We start from the raw sequence: 23284 nt of genomic DNA on the forward strand, positions 1-23284 counted from the left end.
CTCTCTCTCTCTCTCTCTCTCTCTCTCTCTCTCTCTCTCTCTCTCTTTCTCTCCCTCTCACTCTCTCTCTTTGTTTCTCTCGTCGTTGCAGATACAATTATGAGCGTGTCTCGGCAATTATTGTCGAATTATTGCGAGCGATTAGGAGAGTAATGTTATAGGTGGCGTTCCCCAAAAGGGCGCAGATTCAATATCAGTCGAAGCCCTTGCGCAAATCAAGGGGACCGGAATATCAGTCGCTGTTGCGATGCACGGTCCGCCAAAACGTCAATTATCACGTAGCCGCCCATTGTGTCTTGACATCCGGGACAATATGGAGCTTCTCAATATTTCTAACGTGATCCTCGCGAAATTGCACGAGCGAAATCATGCCGTCGCGCTACGAGAACGCCGGCGAAATAATGTAAAGCGGTGTTTCACGACGATGCCTCTGCAGGAAGCGTGATGAATAATCTAACGCGATAAAATCAATATCCGTATTAATATCCTTCAGAACGGTCGAGAGAGAAAGAGGGAGAGGGAAGGGAGAGATAGACAGAGGTGATCTCCAGTGCGAGAATCACAAGTTTCCTCGCCGCGAAGAGTAGGAAATTTTCGACGAACTCCTTTAAAAGTCAAATCGTTCGGGATAAATTGGACTATTTCTCGCGTGCGCTTTTTTCGGGAAATCTCGCGAAAATGAAAGAGGTAAAAGGAATAGCAGAGGAGGAGAGAGAGAAAGAAAGAGAGAGACAGAAGGTCGAAGGTCGAGAATCTCCGCGAGGAGGCACGTGGTTAATGCTATTATCGGAATTAATGTTTCATCGTATCTGCGGAAAGCTATTCGAACAATCTCATCACGGCGGACTTACTACCGCTTTTTCTCTTTCCCTCTTTCCCTCGGTCTCCTTCCTTCAGGTAGCAAAAGGGACAAGGAGTGAGAGACAGAGAGCGGAACGGTGGCAGATGGAGAGACTGTTTTAAGTAGTTCGTCCATTTTAACCGTCTCACCTACCGGCTCCTTCTAGTTGACCCAGAATGCCACGGCGTGTTTCGAAGCCGGGGCTGCCGGGGTGGGTACGCGCGGCGGTGAGAAAAGGGGAGGGGGTAGTTAAATTTGTAATTTAAATCAATGTTAATCTTAGAACTACGGCGTAACACACCGAGGTGAGATTCATTGCTGACGTTCGGCGAAAAGACGCTTATCGGTGGAATTGGTCTCGCGCGCGCGCGACTCCCGTTTAGCGTATAGACGAAGCCGTTTAGCCGTATTGTCGCTTACGCGATGGATTAAAGGGGCCCTTATACACGGTCAATATTATTCTACGATAATGTAACTCTTATCGCGCGCGGTGTCCCGCGAGGAGGGGAACAGAGTTTAAATGGGGGTATCGAGTATCGCGTTAACAGCCCATAAACATCTCGGCAGACATTTTCGAGTCGGAGGTATTCGCGCGAGCTTGCCTCTTTCTCTCTCTCTTTATCTTGCAAATCTTCACGCGTGGCGTATTTTAATTGCTGAATCGCAACTGCTCGTACGCGGATTTTCTACTCGCCGGCGTGAGTATATTTTCGCCGAGATTCGCGTCATCGTTGGTCTCTTAACGACGCCATTCGTCGTCGTGTGATCGCCATGAAATGTCTTCTTTATCTGCGCCGCTCGACGTTTACAGCGCGCTTCGTAACCGCACCATGGTCGTGTACGTGAAGCTGCATGTGTGTTGCCTCTCCTCGTTAGAGGGACCATCGCTTCATACCGCTCGCGGGATTTACGGCGGCTTTCGCACGCGTGACTTAAGCTTCTCCACGCGTGCGAAATCGATGCGCGTGCCTCGCGCGTTCTTATCGACAGGAAATACGAGCTATTTCACGCTCGTATGGCTCCGCACAATCGGTCAGATGTTAACTTTCGAGTGCGGCTGCGCCGCTTCGTCGTGGTTTTTTTATTGAACAACCTCTCGAGAATTCTTGTGTCGTAACACAGTAACATCAGGTTGGTGCTAAAGAATTGTCGCGCTTTTTATTAAATAGTACGTTTGGGTATTAAGAGGAAAATATGAAGTCCCTGTTAGATGTCTAAAAGAATACTAATGTTGTTCACTCTTTTTGTGGAACTGCTTTCATTTTATTCGTGAAATTACTGTGGCAATCCGTGATTATTGATCTTTCGAAATTAGGTAATTTTGTATTCTATTTTATTTGACAAACACGACAAACCTTTTACACCAACCTAATACTTAGCCATTGTGAACACGACTAGCAATAAAATGACTGGTCTGCAATGTGTTAAGAATGTATTGCTCGTATTGTCCCTACAAAAGGCTATTGGGAATTAGAAATAATATTTCTGTAAAAAGAATTATGGTATATTTATTATTTATACTTATATTTATTTATTTGCTATAAAAAACTATGATATATATATATATATATATTTATTTATATGCTATGCGGTTAAATACTAACATATTTTTATTTTAACATCACATTTTTGTAGTTTATTTGTTTTATTTTATATTACTTCCGACTTTTAAACTTTTATCTCTGCATCATATATAGTGAAATATATATTTTGAATATTTATATCTTTACAAAAAATGTAATTATATTTTTGATTATCTTTTTCTTTGCTAAATATAGTAATACCATATATTTCCACAACCACATTGGTAAAAATACTTTCATATAGAAGGATAATATCAAATAACCCATTAATGATCCATTAATGATGTCTTTTACGTCCATAATATGTCATTAATACGTCATTTGACGTCATATTTGCTTACACAAGATGAAATAATCTTTAATTCAAACTCTGAATGAATGTCAAATTGCTTGTGTGTCACTTTTAGATATAAAATATAGATAACGCTGCAATTTACTCAAACTTTTTACATTATCTTTGAGATATGGGAAAGAATCTTTAACATTTCTCTGTACAAATGCGATTCTGTTTTACCCATTCTGAGATCCGACGTTGACTAGATATTCGAACAACTGCAATTGCACAGATAAAATCGCTTGCGCACAGTTGTCCGAAATTTTCATACGATCGCGTGTCGACGTGTCAACAACGGTATGTCACAGTATTTTTACGAATTATATTGAGAATCGCTCTTTCGTTGTTTTCTTTGAGCAGAACAAATATTCATAGCTGGTTTCGCGGGCATTTTTCGTCGATCGTCTGGAAGACAAATACCGGCTCGCTATCGACGACTTGGAGAATATATCGGCTCGAGGGAAGAGTGAGAAAGGGAGAAAGAGAGAGGAAGGGGGAGGGAGACCGAAACCGAGCCGTAGCTTTCATAAATCTACGGAGATTTCGTACTCCTTCGTTGCCTCTTGTTTTTCCGCGGGAACGAGGCGCGGCTGGACGTAGGTATACACGTTCTCGAATGTGTATCGAGGCGGTTAAATGTTAGCGTATATCTGGTTCGATCAATTATTGGATTCCTACGAGTGCCGCGAACGGCGGCGGAGAATGAAAAGCTCCCGGTGCGCTTTCTCTCCGACCATCTTCCATCGACTTTCCTCTATCGACACGCTTCCAAGCCCGAAAGACAAGGCGCCTGTCTCGGCGAGCGCGATTACGCGCGCAGCGATAGCGAAAAATTTGAAATCCCACTTGCAGGGTCTTTTCGGGCGGGGCTCGCGTCAACTCACGCAATTTATAAATTAACGAATGCGAACGACTCGCCGAGCCCAAGACATGAGTATCAACAACATCGTAATACTGTAATGAACGAGTGAGGGGAAATCGGGTTTTAAAATCTCGCCGACTCATTTCCTCGCGTTCCAATTTACCTCGCAAATTCTCCCGATTGCCAGCTGACGGTTACTTTTATATCCAATTACCAGGTTTTCGCCGCCGCGCAAACTCTTCATTTTAATTCGACTCACTTTTCAAATCTGTCCACCTGTTGGTATTATGCTTTCATTAGCAAAAATACGGCGGAAATATGCTCCATAATGTATTACGTACTTTCCTTGAAAGAGCATAATATGAAATGTTAATTGAGAGCAAGTTTTCATTAGGAGTATATTCTGCCTTAGATAGCTGTAAGAAATATTTTTGATTAAAAAAAAAAATATATATATAAAGATATTAATATAGGGTCTCGATTACACATGTTACATGTTTTAAGTATAAAAAAATTATTTTAGGAAAGAACTGAAATTACGTTCTGATTTGCTGAGCATAGTGTCGTCGGACGTCTTTAATTGATAGTGGACAACATCACAGCTCGTGCAATAATCTGAAGTAAATTCAAGAAATAGAAAATTGTATTAAATCTACTGGAGGATAAACCTCTAAATTCTTTGGAAAATTTGCGAAATTAATATTTTTCTCGCAACATTAAGAGGAAAAGGAAAGAGAGAGGAAACGTGACCTGTCACTTTCAAGTGGTGTCACCATTTTCTTAAATTTCTACTTCCTGCACACAACAAAGGTTTATCCCTCAGGAAATCAAATAATTTTTTTAATTTTCTTGCCTCACACATTTGTTTCACATCATTACACGGGATATAATATTATCCACCATTTTAAAGTTTGGAAGACAAAATATGAATTTTTTTTAAATAAACAATATTTCTTTTATATTTGAAACAATAATAAATACAATAGTATGGTTGAAATTCTGTATTAATTTGAAAAAAAAATACTAAATTTCCTAGAAGATGAACCTTTGTTGTATGCAAAAAATTGAAATTTAAGGAAATGGCGGTACCACTTGAAAGTGACAGGTCATGTTTCCTCTTTCTTTTTCCTTTTTATTTAGTGTCTCGGAAAAAATATTATTTTCGAAAATTTTCCAAAGGATTTAGAGCTTCATTTTTCAGCAGATTTAATATATTTATTAAAGTTGTTGAAAAGAATCTGTAAAATCCTATTTTTCCTACCTAAAGCAGAACCTTCCCTTAAGCGCTTTTCATCGCCCTACAAAGGAACATTTTTTATTGCGTGGCTATCATCCCCGCTGCAATATCGTGAAATTAGTATCTTCGATAAATAAGTGACCCCAGGATTACGCGCTTTATTTTATATCGACGGCTCTCTCAGTTTCTCTTTCTCTTTCTCCTTCTCACTCTCTTTCACCCTCAGTCTCTCTCGTGTGATGACGGTAACGACGCGACGCGGTGAAAAACATTCGCGGTAGGGCCGCCTCGCGCGTCCGATTCGATTTAATACCTTTTACGATTCGATTTTTTCCACGCGGCCGTTATTCTTCCCGCCGATTGAATTAAGAAGCGAACAATCGTGCCGCGCACGAATCATTCCTGGCGCGCGTATTGTACTTAACTCAATTATCGCTACGTACGAATGTTTGCGTACAGCGGGGGCCGAGCATGTGTCAGTTCCCACAGGAGTTTTCCGCACGCACGCATTCACGCACGTATCCGCGTGGACATTCCCATACTCTCACGCGTGTGTGTATTCGTCATTACAGCGTTACGTTGCAAAATGCACCCGTAGGGGCAAATGCAAATTGTAAATTGAATATTACTCCCCTCCCCGCTAATCTCGCATGCCGCTATATCGCTTAGTCGCTACTATCCCTGTGTCTGCTTACGGCTTTCATGTTAATTCGCGCTCATACGAAGCCGAGAGAAGCTCCCGTCGATTCCCGCGAACTTCCACGGGGCTCAAAAAACCGAACGAGTTATTGAGTGGCTATTCTGTCGATGTCGCAAAAAATTATGAAATCTGATCAGCGGCGATTTTTACCGTATGTACAATTCCGCGTGTACAATTTTTTTTCGTGACATTTGAAACGCGTGAGAGCAAACATGTGAGACCACGTTGAGAGAAAAAATGGTTGATTACAACTGAAATTATTATTTTCGGTTTCAACCATATTTTCTGGTGTTTGCAGTACGAAAATGGCAATAGTAAGAGACGTGTGTAAGGTTGTCGTCACTAACATTGTAGTAGAATCTTACAAGAAAATGATCTTCTTGACCATAATTGGCTATAACAAAAATTATTTAATTTACAAAATTTTTAAGTTTTACTACTAACAGGTAATCAGTACGTTTTTTTACATAAAACAAAAAATCCAAGCCTTATGGGCATCTAAAATTAATTAAAGAATAATTTTTATTTTCTATCAGTTGTGCCATTTTTTGCTAGCTGCGTTTATCATTTTGTAAAGAGTTAAACTTGTCAGTGAATACTTTTAACACTGGAATTCCAAACGTCAAAAATTTGTATAAACTCTAAACATGAATAAATTTTATTTAGTCTATTTTTTTGCTCATAACTTCCGGTTCGAAATTCGATATTTTTGTTTTTAATCGATGCAGAAAATATGAATCTATTAATGTTTCTGCGATTTAATGAAAAGTTGGGAAAAGTCAAAATGAAAAAAACAATATACATGTTTTTGAGAATGGTAATTTTTGAAAAGTTGATCTGGACAAATTTTACCCACGTTTAAGGCTAAGAAAAAAAAAAAAAAATTGACGAAGATTGCGAAGAACTTCAGTGCCACCAATACTTTCTAAGTCATGTGTCAAATTTTCATTTTCATTTGTTCCTTAAACCATTCCATGTGGATTGGGTCATTCTTCAAATTTTCATCTTCATTTGTTCCTTAAACCATTCCATGTGGATTGGGTCATTCTTGCGTAACTACGTATAATTTATAATGATTATTTTCTTGTGTAAACTATAGCTAGTAAAAATACCAAACACTACCCTTCTAATGCACATCGGAAAACGATCGGCTCGCGAGCGTGAAATCCACGACGGAGAAATCGCTCCGGAACAATATGAAATTACTTTCTCACACAGTGGCGGGATTGAGCGCCGTTCTATTAATCGGCGACTGGCTGTTCCGTTACCGGTATCGATCGTCGCAGGCAGCGACGCCGAGGACCGCCGGATCTACATTCGGAATTCCGTATTCATAGTTCGGTGGCGTTTCGCCGTGAATTTCTGCGCTCGTACGCGGCCAGGGAGACAGACGAAATGATTTTCCTCGGAAAAATACGAGCCCCTTTGTCCCATCAGGTACTTCAAAAGATCCCCCCGGCCCGCCGAGACTCTTTTCGGTCGATGCAAAAAGGAAACTCGGCGAGTTATGATTTATCGTAACGGTGAGGTGCGAGTGTGCTCATGTATATATGTATATATGTGTGTACATATAGATATACATACACACATATATATATATATATATATATATATATATATATATATATATATACATATATATATATGTGCGGGGACACCTATATTGCGCTGCAGGTCACACATAGTTGGCGCAGGGAATGGACCAGGTGAGCCATGGTTCACATGGGAAATGAATGTTCTGTCGCGGATGGAACACGCTGTGAACATACGGGAAGCCGCTTCATCGACCGAGAGCTGCGCGCGACTGCGGAGTAGTTTTGCGGGGGTTACGCCAGAATTTTGTTGCGGATTTCCCGAATCGACCGCGAGATCCTTCTACGTTCTTTCCGTACTTTCTTTTTTATCCCTCTTCAGCTCCTCCGTCTTCCGCGCGCGCTGTCTGATCGTTAAAGTGGCATCACTTATGTACCTCGTTATTTCCGCGAGACTCTGAGATTCTGTCAAGTTTGACTATTTAAGGCTTAGTGTGTACATAATTATAAACATTCGTTTTGGGTTCAAACTTTTAGTCAAACTTTTCATATTGGCACGTTAATGTCGTCGATGTAATATTATCCAATTATCTTAGCTATATTCCTGGTCTTAAATCGTTTAATCAGTGATTCTCTTGAAAAGAAGTCGATATGGTGATCGTGTGCAAAGCAGAATCTTTGACGATAGAAATTTTTCAGCGTGAAATTTTTCACGAAAAACTGAGCAAAGGAGTATGATTAAGTGACAGTATTTATTTGGACATAATTATTCTCGAAACTTTCCAAAAACATAGTTTTAAATATGAGATGTAGCAATAAAAATCCGGACTTTTGAATGTATCCTGGTCAAAACCAGAAAAAGTATTCTGGGGACATGAGGGCAATAACGCCCATTGTTCACACACAACTATAGTTATATTACTATCAATAGAGTAACATTGTTGTCAATAGAGTCGCAACGTTACTCTATTGACAACAGTGTGACTATAGTTGCGTATGGATAGTGCGCACTATTTTCTCTATGTTCCTAGAGTACTCTTTCTGGTTTTGATACACTCAAAAGGATTTTTTTGCTACATTTCTTCATATTTAAGCTCGGACTATGTTTTTGGAGAGTTTCGTTGAGAATGATTGTGTCCGAATAAATTGCGCCATATTCCTTTCTTTCCTCAGTTTATCATCGATGTCATTTTAGAGTATTAGATTGGCGCTTTAATGTACATTTTGTCATGGTTGTAAGATTTATCAAATTTTGTTCACACGTGTAAACATGAATGTACAGTGGATTACGAAACGTTTTAGACACAATGAATTTGGAAGAGCTTACTGAACTGTCAAAACTGATAATCATTACCTTTCGCAAGGATAATATAATAAACAATATAATTAAGAATAATGCATAATAGATAACGATAATTATTATTATTGTTACTAATAATAACCATAATTAATAATTTAATTATTTGGCAAGCCCGTCAGTAGTGGCTTTCAATTATGACAGTTTTGATGAAAGAGAGAGAGAGAGAGAGAGAGAGAGGGAGCTTCCCAACTTCATTGTGTCTAAACCGTTTTGTAACTTACTGTACACTCAGTCCCTAAATGGCTTCCGTACTTTTTGTCGAATGAAGTTGCAACGCTTCAATTTGTCAGAACTGAAAGCCACTGCTGGCGTGTATGTGCAGTAATTGGTTATGACAGGAGCTCAACTGACACTACAGAGTGTGGCATTTATGTGTAAGTAAAAATGAGTGTGAAATTTGGAAGAAAGAATTTGTTTTTGCGATCAAGGGAACATTATTTCAAGAAATAATTTTTTTATATTTATAAAACCGCGATTACTGCGCGCACACGCGTCAACAGTGACTTCCTCTTCTGACAATTCGAATCGTTGCAACTTGACTCGATAAGAAATGTGAAAACCGTTTAAGAACTGAATATATACATACATATATATATATATATATATATATATATATATATATATTTATATATATATATTTTTTTTATATATATATATATTTATATATATATTTTATATATATATATATATATATAAAATTATGATTGATTTGATGATTATGATATATAAGAGATAATTATATACACATGGTCGCAAGGCGGTTTAGGCATAATAAAATATAGCGCACAAAATTGTCATAATTGAGAGCCACTACTGATAAGCTTACACAGCAAGTAGCAGCACGCGGTGCAAATATCGGTCCTTTATTATACTCTTATCCGACAGATAAAAGTATAATAAAAGTATTGATTCTTGTATCGTTCGTTGCAGCTGTGATGTCGGATGTCTTGTATCTTTGGCGGAAATGAAAGAATAAGAATATATATCAAATGTCTAATAACACTTTTCCTCTTTTGTTCCGAAATCCTTTGTGCAACGAAGAGTTTAAGTGTTATTACATATTATTTTCATTGGATGTGGGATGCTGTTATTTCAGCTTTTTCTATAACTGATTACCGCGCAAGCCGGTCATTAGTAGCTCTCAATTGTAATAATGAGCGCTTTACTTCATTGTGTCTAGACTATTTTGCAACCAGGTGTACGTTCGGCAAATCGTCTTTCCCAATAGAAAGTTTTATTCGTACCGCAAAATTTCATTAGGGACGTCTTTCAAGACTGTTTTACAAAGAAAATAATTTCACTCGGACGGATCGGTGCCTTAAAGGGTTAGTAGAAATTGCAGCTCTCTAAGAACACGGAGAAGCAATATGACAGCGAAATCTTATGCAGATATGAACGTTTCATGTTTAACTTCTCTCTTAATGTCACTTTTCCAGGACGCGTTGCATCTCTGGAAGCTCTTTCTCTCCCTCTCCTTCTCTTTCTCTCTCTCTCGAGGAAAAAAAAGTAGTGCGATAGAACGTAAGGAGGATGCGATGTAAATGCGATGTAAAGTAGAATTGACTGAAAAAGCAACGCTGACCTATTTTTCGTTACTTAGTTCGCGTACGGCCGCGCGTGGCAACAAACACACACAGTCGTGGGATAACATTCGATAAATATTCGGCGGACGTGTGTTTGTGTGTATGTGTGTGTGAGTGTGTCGGTTAAAAAGAATGAACTCGGTGAAATATCAGAGGTGAGATCCGGCCACACGCGCGGCGGTTAAGGGTTAATCACCGCGTCGCCGCGGCTCCTCCGTGTGTGTTCGCAAGCTGCTCAGTCTCTGGGCAGGAACTTACCTCACTTTTACTCCCGTGTGCACGGTCTGCGCGCGAGTGCACTAGATAGCGCCGTAAAAAATACACCCCCTAGATACTCGTAGAAAAGCCCGGTATTCCCGCCCGACTTCCAGACAACTTTTTATTCTTCCTCCTTCGCTATCAGGGGCGCGCTAACGATTGCGGGCGGCGCGCGCGAGAGGGGGGCCTTGCAGTGAGTGCCTCTGCAAGGTGAGAGAACGGGGTTGAAAGGGGGAGGAAGGGGATGGGAGTGGGTACCCGAGTCTCGATCCTCTCCCGCTAACTTTGTACTCTTTACCATCCGACAGTCTCTCTTCCTTGTCCTTTTTAGTCGGCTGCTTCGCTCTTCCGCTCTCTTTCTCTCTTTCCCTCGCTATCGCGTCGCCACCCCCGTCGGCGCGTACTCTCTCTCTCTCTCTTTTTTTCTCGCTCACTCCTTTCTGCAGTTGTTATCTATTCAGGAGATTATACCTCGATCGGCAGTGCGCGTGCACCGGGTAACCGATCTTGCGGTTCGTTCGCCGGTTTCGAGGTTGTGCTTTCTTTCGAAATGAATCGCAATAAGGATTATCCTTCACCTAAAAAAGAAGAGTAGAAAGAAAGAGAAAGACAACAAAGAAAGAAAGAAGGAAAGAGAGAAAAGAAAAGGCAAACAAAGAGAAAGGGAAATACGGTCTCCGCGATTAATCGAGTGTGCAAAGGAGCGCTGGGGAATTAATAGTGACTTGATACTCTCCGCCGACGAGTCGTCGGGATTGTTGTTTCTCGAAACAGTTCTCTTTAGGCTCACGCAATATCGTACGATGTGATCGCAAAAAAGAGAGAAAAGGTAAACATTGTGTGTACACGGAGAGAATTTTACAGAAAAATTATTGCAGGATTTTGTAGCCGAGGAATATATTGACATTCTACGACAATTCATTATTCTTTCATTTTATGCGTGCTATTTATATGTATTTTAGGAACTAAAATGTACTATTAAAAATTTTGCTACATTTTTCTAGAGAAATTTGCTATTTTTTCGGAAAAATTTATACTGTGTTTCTTAGAAAAAATTTATTACTGACAGTTTCTACACTGAAAAAGTCTTGTAATAGTTGACAAATGCATTTGGTTGAGTGTCTTAATGCAATATTTGATAATTAGTATCACATATGATAATATTTACTAACCATTTAGTTAAAAAATAATTATTAAACAATCAGTAAAACAAAGTTTTCATTTAGTTGAAGTAATTAATTCGTAAATAATTCTATTCTATTTTGTTTTAAATATTATCGCAAATAATTTGATAATAACTGTTAAATAGTTCGACTATTACTAAATCATTTAGTATAATTTCGTATATTTGTATATATTTGTCACATAATATAATAATTATTATCCAAGCCTGATAGGATATTATCAAAGCTTTTTTTGCGGTGTATTCCTACCCTACTAAAAGCATAACAAAATTGAGTAGAATTTATATGGAAGAAAAGAAATATAATAGGTATATATAATGTTCTCTCCGTGTATAAGAGGCAATCTGTCCACTTTAACTTTCTCGTCAAGTGTAGGAGAGTATGATTGTTCGATAGTCTCGGGCGGTGCTTGCATTCGATATCGCACTAACCGACAAGAAGTTTCATCTTATTGATATTAGCCTGAGAAAGCACCTAATACTGGATAGTAACTTCTTACACTTTGCGAGGTCGACGACGGAAATTTATTCAGGGTAAATACCGAATACGTGACAGATCAACTCGGCAACGCGCTTCGCCGTCGCATGATTCGCCCGCGCGCGATCTATCCCGAGAGGACGTGACGTGGGCGGGACGCGCGGGCGGTTTCTTCATCGGGAAACGAAATATAGCCACATAAATCGTTCTACGATGTCGCGCGGACAATAAGAAATTCCGCCCCGCGCGCTAAACGTCGCCGTCCTCGACGAGGAGAATCGCGCTCCTCGCCCCCATCGGATTATCGCATATATATTCGCGGCGACGCTCGGACGTTCAACGAGGGTGAATGCGTCTACGTGTGCGGAAATATGATGGCGGCCATGTGTATAATAGTTATTTATGTGTCGCGGAATGCGCTCGCAGAGTGCGAGAGCTATCGGACTTCGATCCCTGGCGCATCGAGGGGCCAGAGTGGACACGGCCTCCCCCGGCGTATCGATTCGCCCTCCGCTGGCCGGCAAATGGCGAGATTTATCGTTGACATATTTATAATGCCGCTCGCACCTCGCTATTTGTAAGATACTTCTCGGCGCTCGTGTATTCCGCATCACCGCCGTACGAATCGGCAAGACGGCAAATTGGGGCAGTTGCCTCGGAAATGTGCTGCCTCAGTGTTTATTAGCTGCCTCGGGTTTTATGATCGCGCGCAAGAATCGTTGATATTAATCCCGTTAATCGCGATGCAACGCTAATTCCAAAATTCGTACTCGCTGTTGCGTGCGTTATGAACGGGAAAAAGCACATTTGCGCCCTCCTCTTCCCCCTCCTCCTTTCACTCCACGTTTTTTTTGAGAGAATATAACACGAAAAATAACGCTCGCCAAAAACATAATTCTGCTGAAACACGCTGCATATTTTCTAGTATACTGTATCAATACATCGAATGTAAGGAAAAAGCCCTCGGTTATCAGAACAAAAACACGGTTGATGATCATCAAGGAAACAGATCAAACTACTGTTGAATAACGTTTCTTACCATTCGCTATTTTAACTGTAAAACTCTAAACATAGGCAAAATTTACTCAGACCAATTTTTCAAATGTTACCGTTCTTAAAAACACGTTTTGTTTTTTCATTCTTACTTTTTTCAACTTCATTGAATCGCAAAAACATCAATAGGTCCATATTCCTCTAGATTTCCTGCACCGATAAAAAAAAGGATTAAATTTTTATTATTTTTTGAAGTTTTAAGTTATGAGCAAGCGAAAATATGTTGGGTAAAATTTATCCATGTTTAAGGTTTACAAAACTTCTTGATGTTCAGGGTTCTAGAGTTTTAACATTATTGTCTAAAATACAAATTATACTTGTTTTCGTCTTTTAGGTTAGGTTAGGTTAGTTATGCCTCCATTACAAAAGTGCTGCTTAGAGCAGTAAAATGAAAGTTACAAATCATTTGTTCTAAACCGAAATAATAGAAAGCTCCTTGAATAGAGTTAACTAATAGTAAAATATTAATGGCACATACGGAGCTAGTACGGATGCTTAGTGCTATTAAATATTAATATAACTTTTAATATTAATATGATTGTGGGAGGATAAAAATGTTCAATATGTCAAACGCACGTATCGAAATTTTCTCTTCGATTATCGTACGCGGAGAATCAACCTTCCATATTTAGACCGATCTTTGAGTCCCAATTTACAATCATATTAATATTAAAAGTTATATTAATATTTAATAGCACTAAGACATCTGTGCTAGCTCCGTATGTGTCATTAATATTTCACGTCATTCATATTAGTTAAATCATTTGTTCCCATAATTACATAATTATTTGCTGTCCCAACGAACTATTTGTTGCGTGTGTTAGTATCTTGTTAAATTACTAAAACTTTCTTCCTCACTCTCTTTGTTTTCACGCCACACGATTGCGAGTTTCCATTTTTACGTAAAATTGATCCCTGCAAGACTGGATGGGCGAATGATATCTCCCTTATGCATCGTATATTTCGAAATAATTTTTTTGATTGCACTATTGGGCGTAGGAATAAATCTAGAATTCCTGACCGCGACGAACATTACTCGCACAGAGAATATTTTCTTTATATTTTTTCTGCACAAAAGAAACAACTCTCTTAGTATAACTGAATTTTCTGTTACTTGGAGACCAGATAAAAACTCAGTTGCAGGAACAGAGAGATTCCTGTAGGAATCTCTAGTTTTTACTCAGTTTATTGCTCTCAGTCATATCAACTGAGTTTTAATGCGGTTGAATGTTCAGACGAATGTTTTTGGTCACAGTGATAGAGATATTATTTTTCGTCAGTGAATTTTTTGTCTGGTCTCTATTCAATTACTCGAACTGAAATTGTTTTTCTATATAGAACAGATGTATTCAGTGCGGGAATTTTTTCTTCATATACCTTTCAAAGCTGTTGAAAAAGCTTCATTCTTCTTGAAAAAAAATTATTTGTGCGTGTAGTTTGATTTTCTGCTCTCTAGATTTTTTATTCTTTCCTGAAATTTTTAGCTGAAAAAATTTTCATTAAAAAAAACTTTTTTTATAAAAAAAAATTTAGCAAATAATCAATTAATACGAAATAAAGAAATTGGTTAAAGAAATGTCACCTTCTAAAATCTCAAAGGCTCTAGAAAAAGTATGAAATAACTTTAATTTAATATGTGTATATTTATCTATAATTTAATCCCAATTTGATGTTAGAACATAGAAAAAATATTAGAAAATTTATTTATGGGATATGAAGGTTATTTCGTAGAAATAACCTTTTATACCGCAAAAAACTTTTTTTCAAGTATTTTTTTTCAGTAAAGTTGGCCTGGGAAAAACAGATTAAGTAACTAACTATATAACTGTAGAGATAATAATAAAGAAAATAATTGTAGCGTAAATAATAAAGAAACGATATGATTGACTCAGTCAGGTTTTCGCGACCTCTAATATCGTTAGAACATTATAGTAATAGGGCTATAGATATATAAAATATATTCTTATATAGATATATAGGAATATATTATATAGGAATATATGATTTAAGATTATATTTCATATACTTTTCAGAGCTTTTGAGATTTTTGAAGGCAGTGTATTCTTTTAGCTTTATAAAAACGATGTATTCAGTATAGGAATTTCTTTTTTCACGTCTTTCAAAGTCACTGAAAAAGTTCAATTTTTTAGGAAAAAAATTGCTTCCGCGTACATTTTTGTTTTTTGCTTTCCTGAAACTTTTCCCCCTTTATGTGTTTTGTATGTATCCTAGCCGGGCAAGACTATTATGGTACTTCTTCAGCTAATGAATGTTTATACAACTTCGAGACCAAATCACCACCTGCGCGTTTCACCGCGTCTGAACGAATCATTGGTACTCGGCTTCGGTCAAGATGTATCGTCAAACTCGTCGAAGATCGGATTGCGCAGGTTGAAGTACGCGGATAATGCAGCCACGTTTCATAATGCCCTTTCGGAGGCAGGAGAGCCGGCTCTCCTCTCTTCTCTCTCGCTGCCACCCTTGTCAGCGCGACACCGATGCGGCGCAGGAAATCAAGCGAAATGTCCGTGCCGGCTACAAGGGGCTATGATTACAAGGGTATCCATAATACTCGATATGCCGCGGAATTTTTGCATTCGCCGCGATCGATATCGGAAATGTATCGGCACAGGGACGATTCAATCATGCGAGCGCGAGCGCCCGGGCCTCTTCCGGCGGCTTTTGTGCCAATTCTTTTTTGCGGCTAGTTCAAAAAGGGTATCGAGACTGCATCAGCGCGCGCGCACGGGAGCCAGCAGTAACAACTGTTGAACAGTTGTTGCCGCTAACCCTGTGCATCGTGAGAAAGGATATCGGAAAATCAGATTTCGGGCAACAATGGACAGAAAACGACGCGTACGTACTGGCTGTTCGGGGCCCTCGCGCGCTCCGATATTAAATTTCGAGCGTGGCGACATCCCGACGAAACATTTATTCGTCGAGTTAGCGAGCTTCAAAGAAAAAAAAGGAAAAACGAAAAAAAAGGTAGATCTACTCGTCTCACTATTACTCCACTATTACTCACCATGCGCGACGCGTGTACACATCGAGAGAAAAAATATGTAAGAAGTAGCAAATATTTATTTGATGGCTACTGTGCGACAGCGTACTTACTTGTACTAATATAAAATATTTCTCAAACAAGAAAATTTACATTTTCTTGAAACTTTAACCTTAGAACCTTAACATCAAAAAGTTATATAAATCCTAAATATGGGTAAATTTTTATTTGCTTATCATACGTCCGGAAAAACGATCGAAATTCAATCCTTTTCTCTTTTTAAATCGGTGTAGAAAACATCGAGGAATATGAATAATTAGTGTCTTTGCGATTCAATGAAAAAAATTATAATGAAAAAATAAAATACAAATGTGTTGGTGCGGGTGAAAATTTTACCCATGTTTAGAGAATTCTAGAGAGGTTTAAAAGAAACCTTATTTTTTCATGAAAGCAATTATTTATTCTATTTAAATAAAAGCATATAGATTTAAGTAAATATGCTGTTTTAGTATCCATAAAATAAATCTTTACTAACCTCTAAGCATTTTCTCTCTCTAGCGTAGCCGCAAAATTCGCAGAATTTTGTTTTAATTCGGGGCTTGGGGGCGAGGGGATAGACACGAGTGGCGCATCGTGCACCCATAAAAATGGAAGAGCGCGCGCACTCTCTAAAATTCATTTCTGTGATTAATTTTATAATTGCGCCCGCGCTTCTGCTCCGCCACGGTTACGTCGGTAATATTTGCCCGGCGTCGGCCAACGCGACGGCATGGGTTTTGAATGGCCACGGCCGGATGATTAATCAGTGGCAAATGTTTATCCGCCTCGTTGTACGCGCGGGAATGCGTGTGTCGAGGGGAGAGCGAAACGTTTTAAGTGCGCAAACTAATAAAAAGAGGCCGAAGATCAATAATGAACGAACGAATGAGCGAACGGTTACTTTCCCCCAACTTGACGTTGCACGTCTGCACTCCCACCCCTTCGTCTTCTCCGCGCGGGAACTTTCCTATTCCCTTTTTGGACCCTCGCGCGCGTCCGTCTCAAAGTATACCCGTCGACCCCTTGATTGCCGACATCTGAGTTTAAATTGATCCCAATGTTTACAATCGTCGCAAACATGGAAGCTGGTCCATGAGTTCTCTCTCTTTCTCTCTCTCTCTCTCTCTCTTTCTTTCGTTTTTACTCTTTCCGACGAAGGCTTCTCCGCCAATCTCCTGTCTTTTTTGGCAACGTGCTCGCGCGACCTTGCTCCATTTGTCTCCTTCTCCGTTGGCAGCGGAGGAACTTCATCCCTCCCGCGAGATGTACGTCGAATAATCGTGTGCAATATATTGAAATCGCGCAGAACTTTTCGTAGAGCGACGTGACGTTTTTCATATCAATTCTTTTCAAAAGATTCTTTGTAAGAGATTTTGTGAACTCTTCTATATTATTATACGTAGTAGACAAATAGATAGATAGACAAGACAATCGATAATAGATAGACAATAGATAGATAGACAACAGATAGATTGACAATTGTCTTGTTTCAAACAACAGAATTGAAAGAAACTTTAAAGAGAATAGACGTATTTGTAAAACGGATCTCCAAATAAATATATTTTTTGTATTTTAAATAACAAGAGTTATAACGTCAGTGAATTAATTCTTCTTGAGGAAGAAACGTCCTACAAATTTTACGGTAACACGGCAATCGTGTATCTGTAAATGAGGCCGAGGAGCGCGCGCGCGCAGTGAAAATAGTATACCGGCAATAGCATCGGCGAACATGAAATTTTTTTGAATGTTTTCTTGTCCGAGTTTGGAGTATTATTTTGAACGTTTGCTTTGTGTTAATCGATACGCGCTATCATGGATTTTTTTTTTCAATCTCTGTTATTTTACTCTTTGACATTCAATTCTGTCGAGTTTAAAGTTTCCTCTTCGTTTGACGTTTTCTGAATGACGATGACAAGAATAATCACGGATGTAACAGCGTTACAACAAAACTAACGCTTGGTTTCGCTATTTCCGATTGTTTTGCCCACTGAGATTTTCGGACTATTTTGTTCCACTCACACTGGCCGACGGTGAGTGAATTATTCAATCAACATTATTCCTCAAAAAAAGATTGATTTTTTATAGATAGAATTTTTATAAAATAAGAGGTCCCGTTTGATTTCGAGTTTCAATTGGAATACATGCATTTTCATTTCGTTGTCGGATTGTCGTGTACAAGATGAGGAATTTTGTTATCATACAATTTGTTATGTTAAAATGCTAAATTACCTCTGTTGTTTCTTAAAGGAAAATGTGTAAGGAATAATCTGTGTGGTTGAAAGGGATAAATATTGTAGTCAGCAAAACACTCGTTTCAATGTTACCTCGTCCAATACACGGAGATAATTTTATAGTAAAAATTACTATAGAATTTTGTAACCGAGGAATAGATAAACATTCCGCAGGAATGATTAATCGTTCCGCAGGAACGATAATTGATTATCGTTTTTCATGTGCAATATTTCTATTTTAAAAAGAGTGAAATGTGTTATTAAACAATTTGTGTTATGTCTCTAGCGAAATTTACCATGTTCCTTTGTAAGATACACTGAGAAAAAAAATCTAAAAAAAGAAAGTTACTTATTTGATGAGTACTAATATCGTATTTTTATTTGTATTGACATTGAGAAATTTTTTTTGCATGAGAAAATGTATATTTTCTTAAAATTCCCCGTTATTTTTTACGAAAATAATTGTCTGTTCCGTTTAAACGAAAATTTTAGATTTAAGAAAATATGTTATCAGTTCCCACCGAATAAATATTTCTTATTTTTTAGGAATTTTTCTTCTCAATGTAGAGCTTAGTGACATATTTCTGGCACTCTATTTCTGCACTACTAGAAACATAGTAAGACTAAAAAGAATTTCTATGAAAAGAAGAACTATAATATTCCCTCTCTCCTCGTATATAAAATCAACAGAGATATTTTAGAATCTAACGTTATGTGACTCTCCTTCTCCATCTGACGCTTATCCTCGTTATCGTCGCGCCGCCGGAAGAATAAGATGAACGAAGGAAAAGCGAGGGCGGGGGAGGGTTCGCGAGATATGCTGCAAATTCGCCGCGGGATTGGCTTCTCTATGCATAGCATTTTAAAGCACATTCTTAATGCCATAAGCAGCGGCACGTAGCTAACAGGTGTCGCGCCTTCTTGCGCGCACCGGCGAACTTTGATACTTACCCGCGGAAATTTATCGAGCATCGCGCGAACGCCAACATAATTCACGCTCGGCTCGCTTACGTTTCGAGAGTTCTCGCCACGCAGAGTCGTATGCTCTCGCGAGAACGCCAGCAGTGATTAATTACAGAAGTATTCGGCTTGTATATTCCCGCCTGTGAATGCGAATTCCGATTCGCATCGCCTGTCTATGAATCGACGACGCGCCGAGCGCGAAATTCGCAAAATGTGCCCGCCGCGTCTCGACGAAGACCGCCGCCGGATTCCTGTAGACAAGGTAAAAATTCGCATAACGCGATGAAAAGGGAAATCTCCCCGCGAAGGAAAATTCCTTAATACATTTTTTACGAGACAACTCGCGCGTCATCTTCCACACAAACGCCTCGTATAAACGCGGCACCAGCAATCTTCAAGCGTTGAAAATCGAATATACGCGAATTGCTGTTTAACATACACAGAGAAAAATATCTAAATAATGGAAAAATATTTACTCGGTAGTTGCTAATAATACGTTTGCTTGAATCTTTTACTTAAATAAAACAAACAATTCTCTCACGAAAACCTAAAGTTTTAGGAAAATATGTATTTTTTGTCTGAAAAATATTTTATATTGGCATAAGTAAAAATATATCTTTTACCAATTTAATAAGTATTTTTTATCTTTTAAATATGTTTTTTTCTCAGTACACAATTAGTGTATTTTTTACTGATATGTTATATTTACAACTAGTGATTCAGTTAGAAGTATAGCACACTGCAAACAGTAAAATCTCGTTGAAAGGATCAGTTAATAGTACCAACTACTCCAATCATAGATGCACTTTACGCATACAGACAGTGTCATTGCATACAAAGTTAATTCCATCTTCACAAACACAGAAAGTTGGTTTTGGCATAGCATACAACGAAATTGTGTTACACATTTTATAGCGAAATCCTACTTACATTTATCAATCTCAGTGAGATGTAAGACAAAGTGGGAGTGTTTTCTTTGAAAATTGATGGATATTCACTGATGGTGAAATACCTAAAAAAATATAATCTCGTTCTTAGCGGAATCTTTTGAATCGTAAAGGATTGTAGTCTTATATATACTTTAAAAGGATTCTTCTAAAAGCAAAAGGAATACATTCCCAGCATAATATTCTCAAAGACAGAGGAATTTCATCTTTTATCTTTAACAGTACTTTAACAGTACAGGTCGCTTGCTTGTCGCGTCTCTCGTATCGCGCGAAAGAAGGCATTCTGCTTCAAGCAAACTTGCAATCACATTTGATTCAAAAGGAAGGAAAAGTTAGTATACATGCAATATTCAATATATTCTCGATTAGGCCTCTTCGTTAGAAGAGGAATATTTTTCTAGCAGAAAAGTTTTCGCTTAGAATACGCGATTACAAGAAATAGCAGCTGGTAACAAGAATTTCTTTTCTTGGGTGAATAATCTTTTTATCGATTCAATCAGATGAAACATTTTTACCGATTTATTTTGAGAGAGTGCAGCGAACTGTGCGAACGGGTAAATTCGTGTGAAACTGCGCCGATGATCAGCGTGGGCAGAACGGCATTTATCTTGATCGCACAATTCCGGAATTGCAACTGTTGTCGTGCCCTTCATGTCAGTCAGCTGGTCAGTCAGACAGTCATTTAGTCAGCTAACAGCTAGCGACTACGAAAGTGTCTCGTCGTGTCTGTTTAAGCTACGACGGTCCGTTACAGCGCCCAATGAATCGTGCAATTAATCTTCGATTCAGAGTCGTCCCGGCACGGCCACTTCGGCAATCCGGGCTCCTATTCGGGGACCTGGCCGTGTAAAACCATGAGTAAAACGATGACCGTCGCAAAACCGGTGCGAGCGTCGATTGCACAGCCGTCCACTGAAGTTCGCCGTACGTATTCTGTCCCGACGTGCTTTATCCACCATCCTCCCTCCTCTCGTTATCCATTCTGCTTTCTTATTTCGTTTTCTCTTCTTATTTTTAGTAGACGCATTATTTCAAACGAGTACGAGATATATCTCGTGGAAGAATAATCATATTACACAGTTAGAATTAACTCGAGTTTACTTTCATGTTCAAATAAAGTAACAAAGGAGCTAATAACAGCTTGTGAATAGAAAATTTATAATGTCTGTCTGTGTAATGAGAATATTCATTAATTAAATTATATATTGCAAAGTCCAGACGTTTCGATTTTGTCTCGTACCTTTTCCGGTGGTAAACGCACGATAAATTACAAAAGAGTGTTATAAATAAGTATATCATATTTCTTATGGTGACACAGGAGAGGGAAGAGAATATAGTCTCATTTTATGTAAATTTTGTCCAAATTAACTATGCTTTTAGTAGTGTAAGAATATATTGTCAATGAGGTCTATCTTGTTAGGGAATATAATAAATTTCGCTAAAAACATAGCAAATCTTTTAATAGTACATTCCAGTTACCGAAATATATGTACACAGTACATATGAAATGGAAGGATAGTCAATTACTCCGGAATGCAGATTTGTCCATTACAAAATTCTGTAGTAATTTTTAATAGAAAAATTCTCACCGTGTACAAAGTCATACAAATGAAGAGAGTTTCAAAATATGCGAAAAATCGTGTCGACAAATATAGGGAAGTTTCGCAAATTATAAATGTGAATTATAATGTACTTTAATAATTATTCTCACGCTCTACAATGGATACTATAAATTTTCTATTTCGATCCTCCTATTTGCCTTGTTACTTGATTATTTATCAGTGAAGAATTAGATAGATAGAGTTTTTATCAGTAGAGCCATTATCGGTAGAGCCTTTAATATTTATATTTATTTTCATGTTCTTTATTAACGCATATGTAAATATTTCTCCATTAACGCGCGTGTATTTTTATATTTTGTTTTTTGTTCGTAGGGTAAATTGCGAACGAGCTGAATCGGTCGAATTCGAGCGTCGCGTTTTACGCGATGTGAAGAGCAATCGTATAATAATCGGGGCTTGAAAGTTTTTCGCGTCGCTTCGACAAAACGTGGAAATTACGCGGACGTATCGCGTGCTCGGGACGGTGTTTGCGCAAAGACGCGCGGATTGATCCGCGCGAATGAATTGCAACGTCGCTAACAAGATACAACGAGGAATCGGAAGCGAGGCTTTAAATCTTGCCGTCTAGTCGTGAGAGCATTCGGCGCATGCCGCCGATCAATACTTTTCAATCAACGTGAGTATCGCGATGACTTTCGCCTAATTTCAATCCCGGCTTTACGAATGCAACGTTCTCGCTGCTTGCCTGATATACTTCCTAATTCACAGCGCGACGCTACGCTGCACGATGCGACGCGACGCGACGCGACTCTCCTCGGGGCGTGCAATACCGTCCCGTCAAAAGACACAGATCGCTACGTAAAGATCGTCGATCCCCGGGCGTGATGCAACTGCGAATCACGGGAACATTGTCGTTCCTCGTTCAACTTGCCATTTTTTACGACATCATTTCCTATCATTCTTTTTCTTACCCAAAAATATATAATCTTTTTCTTGGCGGCGGAGCTCTCTTGTATACGACCTCAAGACAATTCTTCTAAACTCAAAAATATCCTTAAAATTAGGGGAATTTCGTCTCGTCCACAATACATAGGTCTTGTTCTTAACAAAAAATTCCTCTAATTATATGAAAAGTCATTTTGTTTCAAGTAAACGCGTATTTCTTTTTATTAAAAAAGAAAAGAGGTTAGAATAATTTCTGATAGATTTCAGATTAATAGTTCACTTCATTCAAAAAGAATATTTTCTCGATAAAAGTTTTCGCTTTAAGAATATAGATTACAATATGGAGTATAATAGAATATACAGCTACAATATAAAATTATAAGAAATAGAACACTTCTTGCAACTAGAACACTTTTTTTCGGGTATCAGAATATTTTCTTTTTGATTTTCGAAAAATTCTCTTGAAATTAAGAAGAACCTGTTAAAGATGGGATTATATTTCTTTAGGTATATCTATAGTAGGTGGGTTAACAACCCATCTCTCTCTCTCTCTCTCTCTCTCTCTCTCTCTCTCTCTCTCTCTCTCTCTCTC

The 23284-nt window shown here is 38.5% G+C and overlaps 1 protein-coding gene across 1 annotated transcript in view; it reads left to right on the plus strand.

Moving 5' to 3' along the window:
* The window catches only part of LOC116847839 (lachesin-like), a 549068-nt gene that overhangs the window by 115749 nt on the left and 410035 nt on the right, over window positions 1–23284 (plus strand). The window lies entirely within an intron of this gene.

Source organism: Odontomachus brunneus, unplaced genomic scaffold, assembly GCF_010583005.1.
Source record: "Odontomachus brunneus isolate Ranch 3 - 2012 unplaced genomic scaffold, Obru_v1 Obru_scaffold_001, whole genome shotgun sequence".
In the NCBI taxonomy this organism is placed as follows: Eukaryota; Metazoa; Arthropoda; class Insecta; order Hymenoptera; family Formicidae; genus Odontomachus; species Odontomachus brunneus.